Genomic DNA, 19,107 nt, shown 5'->3' with positions numbered 1-19,107 from the left:
AATCTGAGCTATCTCTGCACTGAGACCTTTCAGGGAGGCTACACCTGTCTTAAGCTCCACTAACTCAGTTAAAAGCTCGGGTGGTATCTTAGCTTTAGCTTCTTTCACAGGGTTCTTAGCTGGTGACACATCATCTGACTGCACTGCACTCACACTTGTAGCAGTCTGTGATGCTAAGCATCTCTTCTTGTTTTTCCTTTCTGCCTCATTGGCACAAGCCATATTTAACCTCTCTAACAGGAGTTCATCAGGTGTCTTAGAGTCTAACAGGAGTGGCTGCATATCTATCCTGACACTGTCACTCTGGAAGCCTGTGAGTATGGTGTGCAAACACATACGCTGGACTAAAGCTGGGTCGTATTTGAGTCCTGACTCTGATTCTTGGGAAGCAAATAAGACTTTCTGCTTTAGATCTAAAACTCTCATCAGGAAGCTTTGAGCAGTCTCTTTTGGGGTCTGCACCTCAGAGGCAAGTTGTTTATACAGTTCGGTGGCGCTCTTCTCCTGGAAATGGGAGCGCAGTATGCGGCGTAGAGTCGGAAGGGTGAGTTGAGCTTTTCCCTCCAAATAGCTGCGTAGTTGTAGACCTGGCAAGATAGCTCTGATGACAGCATCTACAATGTCAAGCTCTGAGTAACCGCTGCTCAGTCCATTTTCGATCTGGTGAGCAAGACTGGAAAATGTCAGTTTGTCTTTTTGACCTGGTTCGCCAATCTGGCCTGATATTTTGAAATCTTTCTGCCAGTAAGGGCTTGGTCGTTGGGGGGTACTTGACACAGATGAGTTAGGGACAAAGCGATTACCTTGGGAGTGAGAAATAATTGCTGTGTTAACTGCATTAGCTGTCTCTGTTACCAGTGAGGTTGAAGTATTTGGTTGCTCTCTGTGTCCTGAATCACCCTCTTCATTTGCATTTGGTTCAGTCTCAACAATTGTCTCTTTCATTATTTCAGCAATCTTATCATTAAGCAACAACAGTTCAGACATTCCTTCATCCTCAAGTACTGTTATACCTTCTCTCTCAATGTGTATTTGGATGTGTGTTAGCAGTGACAGTCGTGTTTTTCTGCTAACATCTATTTTCTCTGCAATGCCAAGGAACTCGCAGATTGACACTAGTTGGTCTTTGGACAGAGTGTGCATTTCACGCACAACCTCTTCTCGCAGCTCTTCCACCGAAGACATTGTGGCAGTAGGCTGGAAGAATTTTGCATGTACGGGTGACGCTGAGCTGAGTCGCTTTTGCAGCCCCTGATGATCTCTGGCTGGCCTCAGGAAACATGCGCTAAAACACAGCTACCAGTTCGCCTCGACAGCAACACTTTCCTCACTGCAGTCTGCCTGGGTTGTAGTGGGGGGGATTTAGCTGGCTTGGACTACGATGTGCAGATTGTGGACACCGGACATCTAAGCAGCTATCCCAGCGGTGCCTCCAAATGTTACACCCCTGAAAACAGGGGGAAAAGAATCACGAGAGTGATTATGACTTGCGTCTCTCATGCAGTAGTTTATTGCAGTGAGGAGAACGCGCGAAAGCCCCCTAGTGGAGAATAGAGACACTACTAATCGAGCCCAGAAAAGGCTTACTAGCCGATCACTGATGTATAGATTGTAGTTCTCTTAAGTAACATGAAAGCCATTAATATAACATGAAAAATAATAAACTCTTAACCACTTTCTTACCATATTTACATTATTTTCATCCTTATTCATATCTGTTGATATGAATTAGTATTAACTGAACAGTTTTATATGCAGTAGTCCTTCAACCTGTCACATAAGCACCCCCATACTCCGCGACCCGCCAGGGAAAGGGGGCCCAGGCCCATCCAGACCGGCGCAGCAGCGCCTCCCGGCCCCACAGAGCCCGGGTCAGTCCACCCAACCCCACCACAGAGAAAACTGCACCCACCCCGTCATCCACTCATCTTCCAGACTACATGAGACAATAAACACCCAGGCTGAGATCTTCCTCCACCTCTCCTGTGTCTCCCCCTCCTGCAGAGAGAGCCCCTGAGGAGAGGAAAGCTCCTGCGAGATGTGACAATCTTCCCCACCAGTGGCTCGATGCACCGGCGGCACCCTGCTCCAGGGCTGGGCCCCCATGCACCCACCCGCCCACAACCCCGGCAACGCACCAACCAGGACCCAAGCCCCCAAGGCCCGGCCCGGGCCCCAGCCCAGAGACGGAGCGCCCCCAGAACCTCACGCTCATCCCGGACCCACCCAGGGGCAGCCAGGCTACCAGGTCAGTAACCCACGTCCGTCAGCACAGACCCTCCCCTAGCCCCGCTGCACGCAGCCGCGAGGAAACAGTCACCTGAGAGCCAACAGAGCCCCTAACCGGACATGACCGCTACCCCGGGTTGAGCCCCCCAAGGAAAGGAACCATTAACAGGTTTTTCAGACAGGATATTTTTAATACTTTTAATATTGATATTTTTCCATTTTAGAGATATTGTGCAAATGCAAGAAAGAATTCTCACTCCATGGACTTGTTGCCACTGATTTCAGTGTATGTCTTCTCTCTTCTCTGTTTCTTAGCGGGTTAAACATGAGCTAAAGGCGAGAGCCTAAAAACCGGCTCAGGGGAAAATTTACTAGGTTACACGTCACTTTGTATGAAATGAAAATAATCACTAGAGGTTCACAACAATCTGTGAAACTACACTGTGAGATACTACCAGTAGTACTAACAAAAATGCTATGAACATTTCTATAAGTCACTTTGATACCAAGAGTACAAAGAATCACAAGAATACACTGGATTTTCTAAACAATGAGTGTTTGTTTCAGCTGTTTGATCAAAGACTGCTGTCCTGAAAGAGCAGGTAGCCAAAATTAAAGTTTCCGTCTTTATAGGACACTTGCAAACACTGGACAGCTGCTTCATCCAGCCATGCTTCACAAAACCCAAGACATTTACATCTAGAACAAATAAGAAGAGTTAGGATTAAAATCAACTGACCAATTTACAACTTAAAACCACTCATAAATATTTTGTTTTACATCTGATTGCCTCAAGGCCTTATGACATCCTCCTTGAACATATAACAGTGATGATCACCTCTTTTATTGAATTTTATTGAAGACAAACAAGCTGATGAGTAAGATAACCAAAAAAATGTGAAACTCTGTTATAGAGTCTGACAGCTGCTGGTAAGAATGACCTGCGGTAGCGCTCCTTCCTACACTGTCGGTGTAAAAGTCTACTGCTGAACGAGCTGCTCAGTGCTCGTACAGTCTCATGCAGGAGGTGGGAGGTGTTGTCCATGATGGATGTTAGCTTAGACAACATCCTCTCCTCCCCAACCTGCTCGATGGACTTCAGCGGACAGTGCAGGACAGAGCTGGGTCTCTTGGTTAAGTGTCCCCCTGTCCCTCTCTGCTATTCGTATGTATTATTGTAGGGTCTACCTTACAATATAAAGCACCTTGTGGCGACTGTTGTTGTAATTTGGCACTATATAAATAAAATTGAATTGCTATTCCACCACTCCAGCAGACCACAGCATAAAAGAGAGCAGATGCCACCACAGTGTCGTAAAACCTCCTTAGAAGAGTGTTGTTCATCGTAAAGGATTTCAGCCACCATAGCAGGTGGAGACGACTTAGACCCTTTTTGTAGAGTGCATTTGTGTTTGTGGACCAGTCCAATTTATTATTGAGGTGAACACCCAGGTAATTTTACTGCTCCACCGTTTCACTGTCCAAACCCTGGATGTTCACTGGTATAATAGGGGGTGGCTTTTTGCTGAAGTCAATCACCAGCTCCTTCGTCTTGCTGGCATTAATGTGAAGATGGTTCTGTTCACACCAGCTGATGAAGTCATTGATAACCCCCCTGTATTCCAGTTCGTTTCCCTCCGACATCCGACCCACAATGGCGGTGTCGTCTGACAACTGTCCATGTCATAACGGAAGTCTGCCGTGTACAGGCTGAAGAGGAAAGGGGCGAGTACTGTTCCTTGTGGGGCCCCCGTGCTACAGACTACCACCTCAGACACACAGTCCCGCAGCCTCACATACTGGGATCTACTGGTAAGGTATTCAACAATCCACAAGGACAACTTATGGTCCACTCCCTGTAGCTTTTCCCTTAGCACTGAGGGCTGGATTGTGTTGATGGCACTGGAGAATTAAAAAACATGACTCTCACAGTGCACCTGGCACTCTCCAGATGAGAGAAGGCCTGATGCTGCATTTAGATGACAGTGTCATTCACCTCGATAGGTTTCTCCCGACTAGTGGGCGAAGGTGGTGAATTATGATCCTTTCCATGGTCTTCATCAGGTGTGAAGTCAGTACAACGGGTTTGAAGTGGTTCGGCTCCTTAGGGTATGTTGTCTTTGGGACTGGCACCATGCAAGAGGTCTTCCACAGAACGGGGACCCTCTCCAGACTGAGACTGACGTTAAAGATGTATGTGATAACCTCACAGAGTTGATCTGCACAGTCCCTCAATAGTCTGGAGCTGATTCCATCCAGACACGTGGCCTTCCTGGTTTTCATCTTCCTTCCTATAGTCAGCTGTGATGGAGAGGCTGCAGTGTAGGGTGTGGGTGGTTAGCTCCTGATGGGGGGAGGAGGCAGTAGAGTCATTGAAGGAAAAAAGGGGGCAAGTGAGGTGCTGTCCACTACTCTGTGAAGTCACCAAATTAGTGTTGTAATGCTAATGACCTTGTTAAGAAAGGGGGATGAGTGGAAGACAGCACTTAACACGGGTCAAATTCCCTCTCCAAGTCCATAAAACACATGTAGACATGCATGTAAGTCACTTCTGATGAACAACAACTCAGTGTTTTGTGATGCTAGGGAGGCAATAAAACCAGTGTAAACCTGTTCAGATTGTGAGAGTGAATTATGAGTTAAAGAAAATAATCTTGTGGATAGAGGTGAAAAGGAAGAAATAAAAGTATCAAATTGGGTAATTTTAGGTCAAATGTGAGTCATTATGATGGGCGATATTTTTATATACGGAATGGCAACCAATATGTAATGAAATGAAGAAATGTATTGCTTGAAATGTATGTGCCTCACACTGTGGTTTAATCACTAAAATCTCTCTCCATGTTTTCCTTCTACATTTATTGATTCATTCAAATATACTTGATAAGAAAAAATGTGAAACCTTTATTAAAGAAATCTAGTATGAGACAGAAAACTATATAGAAATGTGAGATGTGAATGAATAAATGAGAAAACTGAAACAACTTCCATCTGCTTTTAAAATAACCACATGCACAAAACAGTTCAAAAGTGAAGAAAAAATAAAACCAAGGTCATATTGTTGTCTTTGGATTATCTAAGGTAATCTGATCTAATTGTTCATAAGGAACGAGGTGGAACAACATATTATCTTACACATGTGCAAGCATACCTAGTCACACACCAACCGTTTTAAAAACTCTGTAAATAGCACCTGGGACATTTTCTATTGTGGTTACACTGTCTTGACAGGCATTTCAAAAGTTCAGTACACCAATTGTCAGCTCATATAGTAATAATAATAACAAATTAAATAGGAACAGGAGCTTTTTGTGAAATAACTGCTTGACTGCACACAGCAAAAATGCCAGTGTTGATTTTTCAGTGTTAGTAGATTTCAACAGAGTTCCGAGTTAGTTCAACACTTAATCGAGTTAAAATAACACATCGGGAGTTGATTCCTGAAAAGTGTAAGTGTAGATTTTAGTCGTTACTGCATTTTAACACTGTGGGTGTTAAATTAGACCACACCTTCATTTCCTGTGGAGCTTCGCAATCCAGAATCTTCGGTCGCCATTTTTTCTTGCTGATGCGGTAAGTTTTATTCGGTTAAATATTAAGTTTTAGATTGATGTTAGAACAAGTAACATGATAACTAGTAAAAGAAATAGTATTTATATCAAAATACATCATCTTTAAGTGTCATATTTGAATTTTAACTGTTTTTGTTAAGCTGGGCTACTGCTAGCTAGAACTCTGCAAAGTACCAGTTTCTTTCCTAATATTCATTTAGCATAATCTGGCTATTGGCAGACTGTAATGAATATTACATGTTAATATATTTCACAGTTTTTATTAAATGCCTTTTATTTATTTCCGAATTAAACTGCCAAAGCCTTAGGGTCAGTGGTCTCAAACTCGCGGCCCAGAGGCCACTCGTGGGCCAAAGGCCACTTGCGGCCCACGTCAGGTGAGGTGAAGAAGTATAATGCAATTTGGCCCTTAAAGTGACTTTTTTTTGTCATTAGCCAAAAATGATTTAATATAAAGGCAATGAGGGCAGAGTGTTACCGGCCCTCATGGGTAGTGTAGTCCGTGCTGCGGGGAGAACGTGTGGAACTGCCCCTCCCGTTGTGTGTTTGAGCGCGAGAGAGGGAGAAAGTAAGAGCTGTTACCAATGAGAAATGGAAGAAGAGAGCATGTAAATATAATAATAACCACTGCCGCCAAAATGAGTGCCTGGTTGTAAGAAAGCTGTTAAGATTCGACTGTACACTGTGTTCGCTGACAGTAAAGCTACAAGCCCGACAACCCAGCGTATTGGCCAGAGGTGTCATTACCACGGTTCAGAGCCGTGGACCTGGCCGAGGTAACAAGAGAGTACAAACATGTGGAGGGATTGGCTTTGTTAGTTCAGTGAGAGTCAAAAACTAATGTGTACACTTATTTCTGCATTTTTATTTTGTTAAATATGAATAAAATTACAGCAGAAGTGCTGCAAAGTGTCTGACCAGAAAGAGAGGACCATTGTGTTAATTTGGTAGTTCAATTAAAGGCATCGGTTAGTTAAGAGGGAGAGGGGGGGATGCGTTCATATTTGCAGTTTTGTCTTGTTATACAATATTTGAAATTTAAAAACAAACAAACCAAACGCTACATTGTCAGGAATATTTGTGGGGAGGGTTTTTATCGCTTAAAATATATAAAAAATAATAAAATAGAAATATGGTTCCTACTAACCCCTGTGATAGTTGAGAGAATACTGTATTGCAGTCATGTTACACAGCTTGTACTACTTAAAAAATGGATCAAGGATGTTTTTCTTAACAAAATTAATTTTAACTCAGTCTGAAGGGACTAGACATGCTAGATATTTTGCAAAGAAATGGTGTTATATGCTGGACCTTATTTTACTCTTGGCAGGTGGTGATATGCTGGTTCCCGAGAAGAGATGAACTAATCAAAGTCAGCTTTTCAAGACAGCCCCAAGACTCTTCGCAACTTGTGTTCAAATGTGAGGCCGTTGTCAGGTGATAAATGCAAGGAAGAGGCACTCAACTGACATGAAACATGTCAAAGACAACATGAAGGTGACATTTCAACATAGGCAAAAAGTGGTTCAAGAACCTGCCATAGCTTCTACTGTCCTGGACCTTTTCCCAAGATTTCTGGATACACCTGGCTTGGTAAGGCATAAAATAATTTAATGACTGCTTTGTTTGTTTTCTTGTTAATGTGTTGTTTCTGTTGTTACACTTTGTGTTTAAGATTGACCAAGACTTCACAATGCTGTTTTTTGGGGAGGAAGTGTCTGGTAAGTTCCTTGCAAAGTGGCCAACATTCTTCAAGCCAAGGATCATCAAAGATTGCAAAAATCTGTCCCAGAGTACAGAATTGGATGAGCTGCTCATTTCTGCACAGCGTTACTCTAACGAGGCTGGTAAGTGTAAGTTGGAAATGGTAGATTTTGCATGCCTTTACAGCATTTGCTTAATTCCCACAACACAATATATCACTCATTTCTGTATGGTATGAAAACAAGCTTACAAACATGTTAAACCTGAAATGACATTTAATGTAGTTTGAACACAAAAAAAGTTACATAATCTTACTATTGTTATGACTCGATATCTACTTCACTTGGTGGCCAGAAGATTTTAAGTCTCTAGAAATGAATTTTTATACCAAGGCGCTGGAAAACTGCCTTATTAGAAAAATTATCAGGTGTCTAAAATGTCATCATGGTATTACATAACGTGGAAAAATGACTGCTGTGGTCCTTTAAATGACAGTAATTGTGATGATCTTAATTTCTATTCTGTAGTTTGGGACTGCGAGGCGGCTGCCATCTTTTGCTGCTTCACTTCACTCCAACATCTAAGGGAAGGACGTCTTCAAAGATTAGCACATCAGATGCTGCTCACCACCTAATGAAATTCATCAAGGTATGCTTTTTAGAATTGTATATTTCTCTTTTGATGAGAACAGATGCAAATTATCAACGGCTGATATTTTAAGATGGCAAGGTGATCCAACCTGCAGCAGATGTATCTATCCCAGACAAGCTTGGTGTTGCAGGACTGACATGTCATTGTTTCTATTAAAACTAAATGTACACATTGAAACAAAAATAATTGTGTGCGCGGAGTGAAACATTTTAATATTGTCATAATTTCAAACAGCAATGCCTCAACATCAGATTATCAATTTTGTTTAATGTGAATCACTTGGTTTCTTTCTCTCCCTCAGGTGGGAGGTAGCACAGAGGCTTTTCTTAAGGCTGGCCCCACTCAGCCATTCGTCCTGTGGGTTGGAGAAAGAAAGAACATCATCCAAAGTTTCTACCCAAAGTTTCTACATTGTCCTAGATCAAAAGGTCATTCCCTGTGTGACACAGATGGGAGATGCAGGTTTTGACAAGGCAAAACTTTTCAAGGCACATTTTTTAATTTGCCGTGTCCTTTGATAAGGCATTGGACAACTTCTACACATTCATCCAGACCATCAAGTGTATGGCATTGATGTTGGCAGCGTGAAGGACAGTCCTCGGGTCAATGAAACAAGAGGAAGTCTTCACTGTACGGTTTAAAGATATCCACTATTCAGCACTTTGACTGGAAATGTTCATCTGTTACATTTGCAAGATACACCACACAAGTTGCTCAGTGTTATTTAGACATTTGAAGTTCCAGCATGGTTTGTACCCAGGAAAGTTTTTACGTTTGACCTGTGGAGAGCCTGGATGTTCATTTATCTTTCACACGTACTCTGGTTACAAGCGGCACTTATTCCGAGCACATGGAGACTGCGTTCACTCTGAGGTCATCAACAATTTTGAGCCTGTACCTAACGATGGAACCTCTGTTTCACAGCCTGTAAATGTGGCTCATCCCATGACAATAACTACACCAGTTCCAGTTGAAAAAAGGCAAATACTGAACATGTGCAGCTCTGTTATTGCTCAAGTACAATCATCAGGAGTTCCTGAAAGTACTGTACAGTGTTTAGTTGGTTCATTGGAGGAACTGGTTAATGACATCCATGCACATGCAAAACAATCTGTTGTCGACTGTTTGTCAACTGATACATCAAGAGAAACCTTAGAAAAAGTTGAGGATTGCTTTGATCAGCTTGAAAATCCATTTTCATGTCTTAACACAGAATCTAAAAGGATAAGATATTTTGAGCAAAAATGGAAAATAGTTGAACCCATAGAGCATGTTCTTGGTGTGCGTTTTGATGTACGCAAAGATAGAACAACAGGGACATACAGGCAAGTTCCTGTCAATGATAAATTCATGTACGTTCCTATCATGGGATCCCTTTCATCTATGTTTCGAAACAGTGAACTTTGTAGCAGTTTCCAGAAAAAAAAACTAAACATGGAGGGATTGTACAGAGATTTAAATGACGGCTCCTACTTCAAAAATCACAGTTTATTCTCACAACAAGAACATGCTCTCCAGATCCAGCTCTACTATGACGATTTTGAAACTGCTAATCCTTTAGGCTCAAAAAAGGGGGTGCACAAACTTGGTTGTATTTATTTTGTTTTGAGAAATTTGCCACCAGAGTTAAATTCTGTGTTGATGAACATTCATCTTGTAGCCCTTTTTCATTCAGAAGACTTAAAAAAATATGGGTTTGATCCTATCCTAAAGCCACTTGTTGATGATCTAAAGTGAAAAAAACATCAGAATCAATTAGCCTTTCATTTTGAAAATTTTTATTTTAAAAGATTACAGTTCAGCCCCATTAATGAAGTCTTGGCCAGCAGCTTAAAAGGCAGTGAAGCACTGAATAAAATGTTTGATGTTTCTTCTATTGTTTCTACAACTTCCTGGGTCAAAAGTTATGGTACAGAATATCAAGTTGGGATGTATGTTTGTTCTGGTGTTGAAAATGAGATGCCTTTGTTCAGTAAGATTGTCAGTATAATTGTTAGCGATTTCAATACTTATCTTCTAACTTGTAAGGTCTCAACAGTATATTTCAATGATCACTTAAATGCATTTGTTATTGAGGATGGATTAGATGTCTTTGCACTGATCTCTGTAGATGATCTGGTGTACTATAGACCTTATGATAGGCAATTTTCAAATGGCACTGATGACAAAATGTACATTGTCCCATACTGTAATTTTGTATGACTTGTTTACTTGTGGTGTATCTGAATACAAAGTATTTTGGAACGTTAATGTCTTGTATTTCTTTGTAATGGGTGGATGTTGGGGGTTAATTGTAGCAGTAGAGATATCAGAGATTAATGGGAGTTTATTGTAATCTGGTGGTATTAATGATTTGACTGACACTAGTGTTAGTGTTAGAAAATTAACACTATTCAGAGTTGAATTTTTTAACACCAGGGCTAGTGTAAAGTACCACCAACACTATTCGGTGTTAATTTTAAACACTTAACACCAGTGTAGAATATTTTTGACACTGGTCAGTGTTACTCAGTGTTAATTTTTAACTCTGTGCAGTGTTAAAATAACACTAGCTCGTTGTTAAAAATATAACACTTTGAAAAGTGTTAATTTAACACTCAAAAGAGTGGACACATATAGACACTTTTCTAGTGTTAAATTTAACACTCACAGTGTCAATTTAACACTGGCGATTTTGCTGTGCAGAGAGCAGAAAACATGATCACATGAACTCAATAAAAAAATGCAGTAACTGAGAGTTCAGTGAGGCAAGATCACTTGAAAGAACTGAACATGATTTAATGGCAGAGAAACTAATGTATTTGGTGACTACACTCCGATTACCCATAACAGCAGATGGAATCCCTGCAGTGACAGGTTTTAGGACAGGACCCCAAGGAGTCTAGATGCTGGAGCTTAAATGGAGCTCTGTGCAATTCAGGTGAGATGAAGACAGGGAGGAGATTGGTTGCACAAAGGGAAAATGATGGAAAGCACAGATTTCAAGCACACAGAGTGGAGGCTCAAAGAAGATGACTGGACTAAGGTAATGAGGATGATTAAAAAAAATAATGAAAAAAAAAACAAAATCAAACCTGAACTCCATTACTTAGCCCCAACCCAGTCATGACCCTTCAAAGGCAATTTGTGCCTCACTTCTTACAAGTTCAAAGGGGGTGAAACAAGTTCCCATGGGTGAGTGATCTTTGAGGTTTAAATCCCCATGAGCACATAAGAACATTCAAAGACTATTCTCACTCTGCTATTGTGAAGATGTACCTTTTAGTCCCATAATGGATCTCAAGGAGATGAGAAGAGGCTTTTGAAGAAGTGTATGGTGAAAAACAAATATATCCTTTATCCTAAAACTCACTCATCCTTTATTCAGGAGAAACTAAGATGAAGCAGCATTAGCTTAATGAAAAGCACTCACTGAGGCACAGATACATAAACAGTCACCAGAGACAGTGAAAAGAATTCATTGGAAAATATTTCACACCACAAAACAAGATATAATATACTTCACTAAGCTTTTTTTTTTTATCAACAGATAATCCAGTTTTCTCACTTAGACAGAACCATAAATGCTGTTCATCCGTCCATTCTCTTCTGTTGTAGCCTATCTCAGCTGTCACAGGTCAAAACACTCTGGGCAGGTCACCAGCCTGTCAAAGAGACTTGTGAAAGGCGCTATGGAAAGGTAAAACTGATATTATTTTTGAAATTACTACAAATATTGATTCATTATATTTGTATTGTTTTTAATTAAAGTGACATGATATCAAAAAACTGCACCTTAATAACATTTGATCTGAAAAACCTTAGCTATTGTCAAGAAACACAAGTCAGTTGATGACTTATTAGGAGGAAGTCATTAGTCGACTCAGAGGTAGTAGCAACACGTTACGGAACAACAAACACTCCAAACACACCCTTAGAGTCAAACAATGAAGACACACATCAAATGTAGATTTATGATAAAATGTGTCCTTCGACAAAACCTTCATAACTTTGTTATGAATAGAGGTGTTTTGTTAATGGAATGTAAAGAAAGTGGATATATAAAAAGGATGATCTCCATTTAGAAAACAAATATTTCCAAAACTGACTACTAGACTTGTAGTCAACACCCTCTCTGTTTTTCACATAATGATATTATCCTATATCCTCGTATGTGATTGGCCACAATGTGTAGAGATTGGAGCATAGCTGAGCCACTGTGTGAGAGCTGAGCAGCGAAAGGAAATTAAGTGAGGAGCCGGCTCTCGCTTAATGGGAGTCGACTCTTCTGATTCACTACAAAGCACTCTCTAAGCATGGCTCTTAGAACTGATGCTTTTGCGCATGACACATTATCGAACATTACGTTGTGTGTCATGGATACTGTTGACTCCAAATCTCCCGACCACTATCTCGATCTGAGACAGAAAGACCGAGACAGCAAGACCAAGACAAGACCGAGTGATCCGAGATCAAGACAAGACCAAAACCAAAGATCGGTCTCGAGACATCCAACTCTACTGACTACATGAACAACACTTTACAGTGGTTGTATATAAAAATCATATCTGTACCCATTCATCTCTCCATCTGTTACAGGTTGTCATGTAGGGTGATGGAGTACCTGGAGGGACCTATGCAGGAGTACGGAGAACGGTTCCTGTGTGGGAACAGAACACACAAAACATAACATAAATTATTTACCTAACATTTATCTCCATTATGCAATTAACTTCCTAGGACCTGGTGTCCACATATGTGGACATCACATTTTGGGTTGTCTAGACCAAAATACAAAATTTTGCTCTACAAGGGCCTGATATCCATTTATGAGGACATTATACTATCAGTGTTCTATCAAAATTTAAAACGAATGTCTTCATATGTGGATTTCATTTTTCTCAGAAAAAGAAATCCGGTAAAAAAAAATAAAATCCGGTGACTATTTGTTTTTACATTCATCAGGTCCCAATCAGCCTAAATAGTAAAGAGTTAAAAATGCATGCCATGAAAGAGTTCGGGTCTTAGGAGGTTAAGAGTCTTAGCAGGTTAAGTCAGTTGTTTTTATATATACCTTATGTTGGGGAACTGGGTGTTGGAGCTTAAACGGTTTAGGCCAACATTTTGCTGTGATCTTTATTTTGAGTTTGTAGTTATAATCTTGATTATTTTGCATTACAACATAAAACAATATGCTCCACAAATTTGTCCTGCCTTGTTAATCTATTGGCTTGTTGTAAAGTGTTGGTAGGTGTCGTAAAGGGGGTGTGTTAGGCATGAGGCACCATGAAAGGTTAAGTAAGTAAGCAGGACGTGGAGCAACAGTTTTCTGATCGTCGCCGTTTATTGTGGTTTCGTTGTAACATAAAAGGAATGTAAACAGAGCTCCCACCAGAGGCATTTGTTTTGTATTTTTCGGTTTGTATGGAGAATAAATGTTTTCCTTTTTTTACATTTGCCTTGTTTTTGCTACCGAAAGGCATACAAGCGATTCAAGAAGAGCACAAGTCAGAAACTTTACGTCCTGCAGAAGTGGCAAAGAAGGACCAAAGGTTGCCGCTACACTGGGTAATCATTAAAAAAGAAAACTGGGGCAGAAAAAAGACAATATACCTGTCAGGGACTGGGTCTGTGACCCAGCATTTAGAGTTTATTGTTATATTTTTGTGATTTCTTAGGTATATTGGTAGGTATTGGTAGGTAGGTATGTTAAGATCTTGCTGTGGCTGTTATTAGTTTGGATTTGAGTTTCCTTGTATTTTGTTATTCATTGTTTATGTTTAAGTCCATCTAGTCATAAGCTCCTGGGTTGCCTAGTTATAGTTCTTGTTTATTTAGATTCCTTTGTGTCATCACTCCCTGTGTTAAGTCTCCCTTGTTGGTTAGTGTGTCTAACCTGTCATGTTTCATGTCTGTGTGGTTTATGTTGTCAAGTTCGTTTCAAATCAAATCAAATCACTTTTATTGTCACATCACATGTGCAGGTACATTGGTACAGCACATGCGAGTGAAATTCTTGTGTGCGAGCTTCACAAGCAACAGAGTTGTGCAAAATACAATAACATAAACAGGCAAAATATACGAATGGCTAAATCTGAAACTAATAAATATATGTACAATATAGAATAGTATATGCAAAAAAATAAATAAATTTCTGGATGTGTATACTAAATGTTTTTCTACATGTGTGTGTATACACATATTTTACAAATTAAATAGAGTCAACAATAAATAAAATATATAAAAGTATACAGAGTTGAAACATGTGCAAAACAATGGCATTACTGTACAGTATGGAGTGCATAATGTTAAAGTTCCAGTAGTGAAGCTGAGGTGTCTATGACGTGTTCAGCAGTCTGATGGCCTGATGGAAGAAGCTGTCTCTCAGTCTGCTGGTTCGGGACCGGATGCTGCAGAACCTCCTTCCTGATGGAAGTAGTCTGAACAGTTTATGGCTGGGGTGACTGGAGTCCTTGATGATCCTCCCCGCTTTCCTCAGGCAGCGCTTCCTGTAGATGTCTTGGAGGGAGGGAAGCTCACCTCCAATTATCCGTTCAGAGCACCGCATTACTCGCTGGAGAGCTTTGCGGTTGTAGGCGGTGCTGTTGCCATACCAGGTGGTGATGCATCCAGTGAGGATGCTCTCAATGGCACAGTGATAGAAGGTCCTGAGGATGCGGGGGTTCATGCCGAATCTTTTCAGTCTCCTGAGAAAGAAGAGGCGCTGTTGCGCCTTCTTCACTGTTTTGTTTGTGTGTACTGACCACGTCAGATCCTCAGCCAGATGTACACCAAGGAACCGGAAGCTGCTCAGTCTCTCCACAGCAGCGCCGTTGATGGTGATGGGGGTGTGTACTTCTCTGCACCTCCGGAAGTCCACTATCAACTCCTTTGTCTTTGTGACGTTGAGGGTGAGATGGTTGTCTTGACACCAGTGGGTCAGGGCGCTGACCTCCTCCCTGTAAGCCGTCTCATCACCGTTGGTGATAAGACCAACCACTGTAGTGTCGTCCGCAAACTTCACAATGATGTTGGAGTTGTTAGTGGCTGTGCAGTCGTAGGTGTAGAGTGAGTACAGGAGAGGGCTCAGTACACACCCCTGTGGAGCACCAGTGTTCAGTGTGATGGGGGATGAGGTGATGCTGCCCAGTCTGACCACTTGGCGTCTGTCAGACAGGAAGCTATCTGTGTCCCCTCATCTTTCCTGTTTATTTTGAAAGTCTTGTTTCCATGTTCTGTGTACTTAGCTTACACTTTCCTTGTTGTGTCATTATGATCTATTGTGTCAGCTCTTTCCTCATGTGTTTCCACTTCAGCTGATCACCCCGTGTGTGTATTTAGTCTGTGTGTTTCCATTCAGTCATTGTCAGGTCGTCTGTTGTACTCCCCCCTAGTCATGTCAGTTTCTAGTGTATTTAGGGCATGTTCATGTTTCAAGTCTTGGTTTTTCCTCACAGTTTCTATCATGCCCCTGCTCACTACCATTTTAAGGTCAGGTATCATAGTTGCCATAGTCTAGTCTCGCCCAATTTAGGTTTAGTTTTAGTTCTCGCCACTGTTGATTTTACCTTATTGTATGTTCATGTTTTTCATCAGCCACAATAAACGGCTCACTTTTAGTTTACCACAGTTTTGTCTTCCTCCATGTCCTGCTTTTACATCTACTTCATCACCGGTGTACCCTGTAGTGACAAAATCCTTGCTTCATAGATTGCCTGTATTCAGTTTTGGGGAGTAACGGAATACATGTACTGACGTTACGTATTTAAAATACAAAATATGAGTAACTGTATTCCACTTCAGCCAAGAAGAGTGCCTGACAAGCCCAGTTGTAAGTAAGCTATTAAGACTCGACTGTACACCGTGTTCGTGTTTTCCTCCGAAAACAATAAGTTCCGTTGGAGCAGCCTTTCGACGCCTCTCTCTGTCTCTCGCAAGAAAAGTTGACCCACACAACAAAGTAAAGCTATTTTTCGGCTACGAGCCGACAGGGACCCGCCGTATTAGTCAGAGGTCCCTTTATTACAGTTCGGAGTCGCGGACCTTCAGTAATAGTAATAAATCACACAGCAATAGTACATTCACGTTGTTGTAAAAAGCATGATAATATATTAAGTAATCCAAAGTATTCAGAATACGTTACTGTCATTGAGTAACGTAACGGAATACGTTACAGAATACATTTTGGGGCATGTAATCAGTATTCTGTAATGGAATACATTTTAAAAGTAACCTTCCCAACACTGCCTGTATTACATAGATGTAATTAAATGACAGGTAGGTAAGGAGAGAGGAGTAAGGTAAGTGTCTTCCTTTGTTAAAACACAGTGATGTGCATAAAGTGTTGCAAAGCAACAAGTATATTTACAGGATCTGTTGTGCATCACAATACTGTAATATAACCAGATCATCCACTTCTGTCACTTACGACAAGTTTTGTCTATGTCCTTCATCATATAGTGCGGAAAAATGCACACACATGTATTCAACTCCTGTTGAATACATCACCTTGGTCCACAGCCAGACCTCTGTGGCACATAGTTTCAGGTATTAAAGTGCTAGAATTTCAATGAACATAGACCACAATTCCAAGATGGCGGCGCGTGAACAACGCGAGGCTCAGTGTCTCTCCAGAATCTGCTATTTAGCGGTTTTTTATCTACTTTTAACCGGATTATTCGTCCAGAATTGCTGTGCGTTCCTAACCTACAGCAGACAAGAGCTTCTGGACATCTGGACTCATAACTCTAACAGTTTTATCGCCGATCTCCGACTCATCCCAGAGATCTCCAGAACACCGGAGGCTGCCCACTCTACCCGGCCGGGCGGAAGTGCACGCAGACGGCGCCGAGATCGTAAACAAAGGCGAGGTAGGCGCGGAGGGCTACGGGCTAAGCTAAAGCTAACACCACACCGGCTGCCTTTACCCAGTATTTTCCTCGCCAATGTCCGTTCTCTGGCAAACAAAATGGATGAGATACGGCTCTCCATCACTAACAACAGACGGATTATGGACTCAAATGTAATGTTTTTCACCGAAACATGGTTGAACAACAGCTGCCCGGACAATGCTATCGAGTTAGCAGGACGCCACACACACCGAGCCGACAGGCTAGCAGATGACTCCGGCAAGACCAGAGGTGGAGGTTTGTGCATTTATATTAACAATGCTTGGTGCATGAACTCCAATACTACTGAGAGTCACTGCTCACCTAATGCGGAGTTTTTAATGGTCAAATGCAGACCTTATTATCTCCCCAGAGAACTCACTTCGATCATACTCACTGCCGTGTATATACCCCCCGACGCTAATGCTAGGTTGGCCATGAAAGAACTTTCTGCAGCCATTAACAAACACCAGAATAAACACCCCGAGGCTGCTTTTATTGTTGCTGGCGACTTCAACCACACCAACTTAAAGACAGTCCTTCCCAGATTCCACCAACATGTCTCCTGCCACACCAGAGGAGACAAGACTTTAGACCATGTGTATTCCAACCTGGCTGGAGCCTACAAAGCCACACCCCTCCCCCACATTGGACAATCGGACCATCTCTCCCTGTTCCTTACACCTAGGTATTCACCACTCATCCAACGTGTGAAACCTGTTGTGAGGACAATTAAAGTGTGGCCAGAGGGGACAGAGGCAGTGCTCCAGGACAGATTTAAAAACACAGACTGGAATATGTTCACCCACACAGACCTGGACCAGTACGCCTCATCTGTACTGGATTACATCTCCGAAACCACAGACAGTGTCACCACCCAGAAACGGATCACCATGTACCCCAACCAGAAGCCTTGGATGAACCGGGATGTTCGTCTCCTCCTGAAGGCCCGCAACACCGCCTTTAGGTCAGGAGATGCACACGCCTACAGTACAGCCAGGGCTAATCTAAAGAAGGGCATCAAAAAGCCAAACACCATTACAAAAAGAAGGTAGAAGAACACTTCTCCAACTCCAACCCCCGACGCATGTGGCAAGGACTCCAGACCATTACAGACTACAGGACCACCAAACCCTCCCCCGCATCCTCTGATGTCTCCTTTCTCAACGAGCTCAACAACTTTTATGCTCGTTTTGAGCGAGGGAACCCCACAACCACAACCAAAGCAGACGTGACGCCAGACCACCAACCTCTGACTCTCTCCCCCACCGATGTAGGAGCGGTGCTGAGCAGGATCAATGTCCACAAGGCTGCAGGTCCCGATGGCATCCCCGGGCGTGTTCTCAGAGCGTGTTCTGAGGAGCTTGCAGGAGTGCTGACAGACATATTCAACCTGTCCTTGGCCCACGCTGTGGTACCGGCCTGCTTCAAATCCACCTCCATCGTCCCGATACCCAAAAACTCCAACCCATCTTGCCTCAATGACTACCGCCCAGTAGCACTCACCCCCATCATCACTAAGTGCTTAGAGCAGCTGGTCCTAGCACACTTCAAATCCTGTCTCCCCCCCACCCTGGACCCCCACCAATTCGCATACCGCCAGAACAGGAGCACAGAGGATGCAGTCTCCATCGCACTGCACTCTGTCCTCTCACACCTGGACAACAACAACACCTACGCCAGAATGCTGTTTATAGACTTCAGTTCAGCATTCAATACAATCCACCCCTCACAACTCATCAGGAAACTGACAGACCTGGGCATCAGTTCCCTCATCTGCAAATGGTTACTGGACTTCCTGACCAACCGCCCCCAACACGTCCGGCTGGATAACCACTGCTCATCTACAATCACGATGAACACCGGTGTACCACAAGGCTGTGTGATGAGCCCTTTCCTCTACTCCCTCTTCACCCACGACTGCAGACCTGCTGATGGTTCCAACACCATCATTAAGTTTGCAGATGACACCACGGTGATTGGCCTCATCAGTGACAACGATGAGGCCGCCTACAGGGAGGAGGTGGATCGTCTGGCTGAGTGGTGCGACACAAACAACCTGCTGCTTAACACAGAGAAGACCA

General features: G+C 42.4%; 1 long non-coding RNA gene across 1 annotated transcript; it reads left to right on the top strand.

Moving 5' to 3' along the window:
• The first annotated feature begins 5,671 nt into the window (after positions 1 to 5,671).
• On the top strand, positions 5,672 to 10,406 carry LOC113014731 (uncharacterized). The gene is made up of 5 exons (XR_003270991.2): positions 5,672 to 5,802; positions 7,132 to 7,394; positions 7,477 to 7,648; positions 8,033 to 8,153; positions 8,458 to 10,406. It is a non-coding gene; the product is annotated as an uncharacterized LOC113014731 (long non-coding RNA).
• Positions 10,407 to 19,107: the final 8,701 nt, after the last annotated feature.

Source organism: Astatotilapia calliptera, chromosome 22 (assembly GCF_964374335.1).
Source record: "Astatotilapia calliptera chromosome 22, fAstCal68.1, whole genome shotgun sequence".
NCBI classification, from domain to species: domain Eukaryota; kingdom Metazoa; phylum Chordata; class Actinopteri; order Cichliformes; family Cichlidae; genus Astatotilapia; species Astatotilapia calliptera.
The sequence above is the reverse complement of the archived record's forward strand: the minus strand, read 5'-3'. Positions and strand labels throughout refer to the sequence as shown.